This window comes from Silene latifolia, chromosome 2 (assembly GCF_048544455.1).
Source record: "Silene latifolia isolate original U9 population chromosome 2, ASM4854445v1, whole genome shotgun sequence".
In the NCBI taxonomy this organism is placed as follows: domain Eukaryota; kingdom Viridiplantae; phylum Streptophyta; class Magnoliopsida; order Caryophyllales; family Caryophyllaceae; genus Silene; species Silene latifolia.
The window spans coordinates 25,954,714-25,964,043 of record NC_133527.1 but is presented as its reverse complement, the minus strand read 5'-3'; the positions used below and the strand labels follow the sequence as shown (position 1 = coordinate 25,964,043).

The 9,330-nt window shown below is 41.7% G+C and overlaps 1 pseudogene; it reads right to left on the bottom strand.

Annotated features, from left to right (window-relative positions):
- Positions 1-3,791: 3,791 nt before the first annotated feature.
- LOC141637683 (E3 ubiquitin-protein ligase UPL5-like) lies at positions 3,792-7,365 on the bottom strand (annotated as a pseudogene).
- Between the last annotated feature and the right edge of the window lie 1,965 nt (positions 7,366-9,330).

Sequence of the window (9,330 nt, the reverse complement as noted above, 5' to 3'; positions counted from 1 at the left end):
TCGGCTTCGGCCGGGATCTACCCGTGTCTTGTGATAGTCTTCCACCTTGATGGCTTGGTCGGCCAACTTCCCGGCGGCGTCCAAGCCCGGCCTCCGCTCTTGATGAGCTCGTTTTTAAGGCTCCCCTTGGGAGGCCCTTCATCGGCCAAGGCCGCCGGCTCGGATTAATTTCTCGAATCTGCTGGACCTTTCCATCAAACCTCTTCACATAGCTCCGGAGAGACTCGCCCCCCTCCTGTCTGATAGTCAGGAGGTCAGATGTCTCTACGGCCCTTCTCTTGTTGCAAGAGTACTGGGCTAGAAAGGCGTCCTTCAGGTCGGCGTAATAGTACACCGAGCCGTCGGGAAGCCCTTTGTACCAGCTCTGAGCCATCCCATGCAAAGTTGTTGGGAAAATTCGGCACCAGACCTCATCGGGCTGCTCCCATACCGACATGTAAGACTCGAAAGCCTCAGCGTGGTCGGCTGGATCACTATCTCCCTTGTATGACAGAGGTGGCAACTTGAGCTTATGCGGCACCGGGACTTCCAGGACGTAGGCGTTGAGGGGCTGCCTAACCACGTGTCGAACGGCACGCGGCGATCGGCTCCTTGCATCTCTAACCTGGCTCCTCCCCCCGTAGCGGGAGGGGCTCCTTCTTCGACTCGGACTTCTTCTCCAACTCTGCTGAGTCGGACTCCTCTGGCTCCTTTGGGGTCAGCCTCGTTCGTGCGGCGGGGACGCTGTCCTCCCACGAGTGCGGGAAGGACTTAGGTCTACCGCGCCCACTTTGGGCTCCCCCGGCGTCTTGACTGGGTCGGCTTCTCCTAGTGCTCCGTTCAAATTTCTCGGAGTCACGTTTTGGGCCCTAGCCTCCTGGACAGTTTCCGCCGCTCTTGTCGGCGTGACAGCGTGAGCGGGCGTACATCGATTAGGTCCAGGAGCATCTTCAGCTTTGCTACGTCAACCACCTGTCCCATGATGGTGACCTGGTTGGGCCGGCACCGTGTGTCGGGTATTATTGGCATCCCGAATTCTGGTTGGATTACTCCGCCGGTGGAGGGTTGCACGACTCCAGATTTGTGGACGGCATCATCGTGGTAAAATTCGGTTTCGTCCGTCACGAATACCTCTTGTTGTTTCGACATTTTCTTAGCTTTTTGGGTGGGTTTTTGTTGATTTGTTTTTTTTTTGTTTTGTTTGAGAATGAATGTGACTAGCTTCTAGTGTCTCTCCCCACAGACGGCGCCAATTGTTCCGGGTGTAATTCCAGAGCAAGTATCGTTACCACCCGTGGCTCGTAGAATAATGTCTTGAGTTGGATTCCTCGCGTCTCTATCGTTCCTCTCGGCCTCTCCTGCAACAATGAACGAACTGAGGGCTTGGCTTTGTGCCAAGCGTACTCACTCCGACGCTCAAGTCAGTAAACTTAAAGGATTAAGCTGTGTTACTTGGCTAGATATGTTGTAGAGAGATAAGGGAGATATTACCAGATGAATAGTGTATTTTGGTTTTAATTGTTCGATCCTCTCCTCAAAGAAGGTTGAGGAGTATTTATAGGCTTTCACCTTTTTTCACGTAGTGGCCAAGTGGCCAAGTGGCTATCAGGTGGAAAGACTGTTCTACCCTCGGCCGATGGACCTTTGGCAGGCCGGCCGAGGGTCTTGGATGTGAGTACGCGGATTATGTGTCCCGGCTGGCTGGTTGCCATGCCGAGACCCGGGTGACAGGCCGACGGGATGCATCGGCTAGGCTGTCTAAGTTGTTGACTTGCTGTGGATATCTTTGACCTTGCTCAGTGTGTTGACTTGGTCAGCGGTGCAGAATATGCCCCATCAACATTATTAACCCAATGCAAGCTCATGTGGTATTAACCCAATTAAATGGGATCTTCCTCCATGTAAGAGGGAACATCTCAACAATATAATATGGAACATACCCATTTACAAACTAAATTCGAATACACTCAAATGTACCGGTAGTTACGGTAACACCCCCATACACCAAGTGCCTTACCAGAACCACCTAATGCAAGGAAATGTTACCATCTCGATTACCCGAAATAATGTATATCAAAAGGACCATAAAAGAATGTACTTTATTAAATAAGTTTAAAACAATACATGTCCAAACCAAAATTGTCAAAAGAAAATACAACTGTTCCAAAAATGTTAAACCAACTAAAGTAAATAAATGTTTAAAGACACAACGGAAGACTTCTAAACATCTCGTGGTTACTCAACTCAGCTATCTCATGCGCGTCCATCTCATACCTGCTCAATAACTACTCACCATCCCTGAATGGATCACCATAATTTTCAAAACATTTAAACGGGGTCAGTTACTGATTACACAAAACACAATATATAAGATACACACACACATTACCCAAACTCCGTCACGACTCCACACACCTGACTACACACTAAAGTGTGTACTCCTGCCAGAATACCCTTCGCAATAGATATTCCTCGCCGCGAGTGGGGGGACCGCAACCGTTCCCACCTAATCCCCGCTCATCTATTCCGAGCGATAACCCATGTTCATTAATGTGCACATTCCCTTTTGTGGCGGGTTCCACAGAGGGCGAATCAAGGGCGTGAAGCCACTCCCGCAAATGACTCCACTCAGCCGAGGGTGCACCTCGCGAACAACAAACAATTACACAACCAACGACATTATACAACAACAATTACCAATTACCAATTCCAATACGATGTAAATCAATTAACATTAAACAACCATCAACAACAACAACAACAACTATGTAATGAATAACCGAGTAGGGAAACCCTACCTGGAATAAGCAATCACGAGATCGTCACAAAGAAGCTAATCAATATTGCTCCTCAACGAAACCTCCTCCTATAATCACATAACCATACCATCATCATCTAATACAACATTATACTCCCAAAACCCCTAAATTACCCAATTAGGGTTTTAAACAAAATCAATGAAACAATATAAAAACTATACAAGGATCTTACCTTCGACACGATGAACTCAACGGCGTAAAGAACACGACGATCCGACAATCTTAGCCTTTGGGATTTGATAGCAACGCGACGAATAAAAGCAACGTAACTGTTTTCTCTCTGGAAAGGTTTTAGAAAAGGTGAAAAGTGATGAATAAAGTGACATAAATCTTTAAATATGAATCACGCGTTACTAACAAAACCCGGCTAAAATAACCCGCAAAACCAACTTACTCGATCGAGTAAGTAACTTACTCGATCAAGTGACTCTTACTCGATCGAGTCCCCAACTTACTCGATCGAGTACCCTTCAGCAAGACACTGTTTCGTAAACCAAACATACTTACTCGACAGAGTAAGCCCCACTCGATAGAGTACCCATAGACATAGAAAATCGTAGTATTACAATTACACTTAAATTACCGACGCAATTTACCCTCATTAGCCAGCCAATTGTGGATCAGAACTTTCTAAATTTCTCGATAAATAAAAATTTAAGTGGATTGATGCCAGAAATAGAGTCAAGCGTTTGTTTAGGTGACACAAGATATTTTGTTTTTCTGACCTGGGAGAAATTATGGTCTAGGTGATACCTTGAAAAATACGGAGTAATTGTCAGATGGCACCATCATCCTTACTTCGCAATTTTCGGGAGCTCTTGAGAGACTGAGAATGTTATTATTGTTTGGCAAATGGCTTCAATCATATTTACGACATTCATTTTCAACCTAGACTGAGTATCCTTTTAAATACTTCGTATGTACATACTCGAAACGAAAACATTCTATGTGCAAATCACAGTGGTCAGCAACATCCAAATCAAACCATTACTATCATACTATTCCAAAGCTACAACCAATATAATCTTGGGTAATGACTCGAAGACGATCTTGCATGATGGCTTTGTGGGGTTTTTCGGTATACAAAGTTGGTGAAAGTAGGTATGGGATGAAGGCAATAGGTCTTCGCGCTCTAATGACTCCTATATGGAAAGTTCAGAACCCAAAACGCAAAACTTTTCAACTGGAAGATACTTTAATGATGTCCAAAAGAAAAGTAGAGTTTTTTTCTGCATCGCATTCACCTCTTCGACGACCTGCAATGCCAGAATATCACTGATTAGATATACTAGGATTATAAAACCATGGTTGGGATACATTGCAGACAAAGAAATACCATCAGGATCAATAATGCATGAGATCTACATATATTCCAAAACCAATCTATTTGTCGATCAGACTTTTGGTAGCCTACATACTTAGTATGTGCCATCCAATCTTCAATAGAAATTTACTGACTTTCACTTCCATGCAACATCCAATCAAGATGCTTCAGCTCTAGGATTTCAAAAAAGGTTGTCGCAAGATTATTGTCACGAAGAATGTCAGCAAAACCTTGCGCAAAGGAAGACATTTGTGGTGCAATGGATGTAACAAAACGTTGTTGAACAATGAGGTGAACATATTCCTCCCTATTTTTGCTGTTCACAACAATGTCGTTACCACCAGAACAGAGTTCCACGTCTTTCCTAGATCCTAGTTCTTCATTTTCAGTAACAAATGTTAGATAAAGTGCATCGGAATCAAAAAACTCAGGATCCATTTCCAATATTTGTTTGCAGCTTTTATAAATGCATGGATCTGCATCCTTAATGTCTTCCACAGTAACACGTTTTTCAGCTAGTTGCAAAAAAACATATACAGTCGAGAAAACCTTCAATTTAACTCTTATACATAAAAGATAAAGCAATTACTCTACGAGCAAATCGGAAGTATCAAAAATTGGAGGGGATTTATCTTGGAGGCTGCAATGATATAAAGCAAAATAAGGACGTGACAGTGTAATGAAATATGGAAAGACCTACTAAGTTTATATGATAACCGGGAAAAAGGAACAAGCATCTGATGTATTATATCAGGCTTCTTAACAAATGAGTTTACATGTATTTTATCTAAGCTTTTAAAATTTATAAGTTATGTTTTAGCCGATTTTTACGCTGCCTGGAATCCGGCCAGGCTATTCTAGGGTATTCCGGCCAGGCTATTCCGGGGTATTCCGGCTAGGGTTGATTATGGTGGGGTTAACTAGTATCATCCTATTATGATGGTATCATAGTTGTACCTTTGCAGGGTTGATTATAAAGTAGAAAGAGATAAATTAAAACTAAAGAATAATAAAAGAAGACATGACACAATGATTTATACGTGGAAAAACCCTTAAATGGGAAAAAACCACGGGCACCAAGCCAAGAGAGGATTTCACTATGTATTTTGCGAAATATAAGAACAATGATGTAATTGATTATTAATTGTAGTATTTTCTTAAGGTGGAGTAGATGAGTGTGGGATGAGATGTGTCTTGAATGAGCTTCTTCCCTTCTTATTTATAGTCCTCTTTGTCCACCAACGGCTCCTTCCTTAAGAATAGCTGATGGTTGCTATTTTGTAGGGTTCTCCCCCTAAATGTAGTTGACTTCTCCTTTATTGGTTGTTGCCATCTTCTTGTTTGTTTGTTAGGGTTTAAGTGATCGCCTTATGTAGTAAAAGATGTGGACTTAGTCTTTCACAAAAACATGAACCAACTATGACTTAGTTTATTTCAACATGTGTCTAATTGCTTAGCATCCAATGCTTGTTAAATATCTTCTCCATATTGTATGTTGGCCATCCACTTTATCCCTGAATACCTCTCCTGGCCTGTACCAATGCATCTCAGGCTAAACTGCTCTTTACGCAAGCCTGACTATGTCTGTTGCACCCTGACAATGCCTGCTGTACTGTTGTACTGTGCTGGCTTATAATAAGGTCTGACCCGAGTTGTACCCTGGTAAGTATTTTCTGTATGATACCTTGTCCGTCTGATATAGTCTTCTACCATGTCTCCTTGCCTGGACTGTTACGTTGAATTAGCCTGAACGGTACTGCTGAGGCTGAGTTCTAGCCTGACGGTAGTGTAAAATATCAGGCTCCACAAGCTACATTTAATTTTTTTGATGTCAATTTAAAATAAGTGAATTTATATGTATAGTTTTTGAGCTATATAGCCTATATTGTAATTTTTTTTGCTTAATGTTAAAGTGAACGAGCTCAGAAACTTTATAGTAAAGCCCGTAATCTTTAAAACAAAACTCAAAAACTTAGACAACTGGTTGTATTAAGGGGAATTGGGTCGTAAACGATCACGAGATGACACTTGACAGCATACTTGCCTGGATTAGGATAAAACCTTCGACGGTCCAAGGGGCAGGCGATAAAAAGAGCACTCTGTGGATCAAACAAAGCTTGGCACACTAGGCAAAACCACTCCCTTAATACTCTGGGACCTTTAGCTTCTTCATTTACGAATACCATAAAAAGACCAGCTTGTAAAGAAGATGGTCGTATATTATATATATACTCGAAAGATTCAACCAACAATTGAGACCCGTCTATCAACATCTCATATAATTCCTGATAATCTTCATTCACCTTAGGGAACATCAACAATGCTAAATGTCGCCTGGATTCGAAATCTAGGACATCCTTAAGCTTAAGAAGCCAAGCATGATCATTAGCATGGGAAACATATAGGACAACAAGAGCAATTCACCACTACTTTATTCTTTCTCATTAAGGTTAAAAGTCGGACCTTCAAATCAGGATCAAGAAGCGCTATGTTTCTCAATATCTTGCTATGAGCATCCTTTTTTCCGTTGATACCTAAACTACCCTTCATTTCGAGCATAGATTTTTCAATCCAACCGAGTAAATCAATGAAAAGATAGAAAAGACGATCAACCTCATCAGGTAAAAGGCAGACCTTTACCGCTTCCTTACATTTTCCCTTACCCTTGCCAGAATCAGGTACAATAGCCAGTTCCCTCTCAATGATAGTGAGTATAGGCTTTAGAAACGCAGAAAAATCGGACACACTCTGACTCAATGATCCACACCGGGTGGTTGACTTGGCACTGAGCAGTGTTAAGTCCTTCAGCAGACTACGACATACTTGCTCCAAGATAGGAAACAAATCTTTGATAGCAATAACAAGGATCTCAATCTCCCCGTCAGCCATGTAAGAGTTCCTCGTGGCCCTACATTCGACCTCGACCTCATTCAGCATAGTCCCGAGAGCACTCTGATAATGCAGGTACAAGGCATCATTATGAGGCACCACCTTCTTAAGTAACCTGCAACACTCCAACAACATCATAGCACGATACACATTCTCCCCTCTGGTTTTACTCCCCAAGCTGATGAAACATCTAATACACTGATCTGCATAAGGCTTTTGGGTCTTCTTGAAATCCGGGTTATACATCATAACCAACACCTGCGCAGCATAGGCGTCCAAGAATATCTTATAGCAATTTGTCTTATCATTGACAAACAACGCTCTGAACTGATCTGCCTTCTCTTTTACTCCCATTTTATAGTCAATAAAAGAAATGTCATTCCTACGGACTTCGTAAATAAGATGGACCATATCAGAAATGAGGCGCCACGCCTCAGAATTATCGGGGCTTCGTATTCTGCCTACAAGTTGTAAGTTGGTGTCGTTTTGAACGCCACAGTCCTCCATGGTCTGCCACCATTGAAGTTGCTTCCCTCTGTAAATCAGCCTTTGTTCCGCAAATTTTCGACAGTGTGCCCCATATTGGCCTGCAGTACTAGCGTTTTACCCCATGCCATAATTTTTACAAAGAACTGCAGCTTAACCGTCTTACCATATTCCGGAAACTCCATTGACATCGGAACAATTAAAGAAAATGACGCCGATTGTTGTGTGCGGAAACGATTTGGAGTAGATGCAAAAATAAAAGACACAAAAGCTTTATGTCGGGGTGAGGGGAAATATTTAGTTAGGATAATTACTGATTACAAAAGCTGGGTACCGAGTTTTCTAGATCTACCTCTTAAAAAGTGATGCATTTGCGTCACAACCATAACATGCAATAATCCACCATAAACTCCAATCAAATCCTCTCCTCCAAACTCCGTCTTAACGCTGCCTCAGCTCCAAATGTGCACATCTCCCCAGTAGTAAGCCTACTAGAGAAGAGAGTTTGAGGGGCGCTCGGTAATGAACTAACGTTGCAAGGACTAAAGGTTGCTTAGACCGGTCCCTTCAATAATACATAAGGAGTAGCAGTTCGGTCCCTTCAATAAATTAACTCATAAGGTCAACCAAAGGTTGAGTAAGTACTAAACAAGCAACAAAAATATAGTAGCAACGCTAGTAACAATGACAACTGTTATTTCTTTTATTCCTAAAGAAAGTTCTCCTTTTACTCATAGGAGATGAACATGCTGCTTTTATCAAAGATAGAAACATCTTTGAAAACATAATGCTCTTCCAGGCTCTAGTCAAAGGCTATAGTAGAAAGCATATTTCCCCAAGGTGTTTTATCAAAGTTGATATTAGAAAGGCCTTTGACTCCTTGCAATGGTCTTTTCTCTCTAATGTTCCGTTGTTACTTGGTTTTTCTCCAAGGTTTAGGGGATGGATCATGGGGTGTATTTCTAACCCATAGTTTTCTCTTAAGCTTAATGGTGAACTTTCTGGTTTTTTCCAATACAGGCGTGGCATTAGACAGGGTGACCCTCTATCACCTTATCTTTTTGTCTTGGGTATGGAAATCTTTTGTAGATATCTTATGAAGGTCTGTTAAACCTGATGTTTTTTTCATCCAAAATGTAGCATCACTAAGCTCACTCATCTGGTTTTTGCTGATGACCTTATGGTATTCATTAGAGGTTATGTACCTTCTGTTTCTACAATTTCTGAGACCCTCCATGAATTTGCTCTTCTTTCAGGGCTGCATGCTAATACTGAAAACACTAGTGTTTACTTTGGCGGTGTTGAAGACTCTGTTAAGGAGCAGATTCTCAGGTCCACAGGTTTTTCTGAAAGTGATTTCTCCTTAGATATTTAGGGCTTCCTTTGAATACCTCTAGGCTTACTACTGGCATGTTTGACTCTCTTATTGTTAAAATTAAGAAAGTTGTGGAGCATTGGTCCAATTATTTTTTGTCCTATGCTGGTAAATTGCAGCTACTAAACTCAATTGTTTTTGGTCTTGAAAATTTCTGGAGCTTCTGCATTTTGCTCCCTCATATTGTTGCTAAACACATTAATAAAATATGTAAAGATTTTTTTTTTTTTGGATTCCTATGGGAGGCAGGAAGATGGTCTTTAAAAGTTGGTACCATATTTCCTCTCCTTGGTCCTCAAGTGGATTCAATGTTAAAGACTTGGAAGCTTGGAATTATTCTCTTCTATGTAAATGGATCTGGTCTCTATCAGGATCTAATAAGGGTAAATGGGCAACTTGGATTAATAAGCATGTTCTGAAATAAGTGGATATTTGGCATATTTCCTCTAAGGAACATT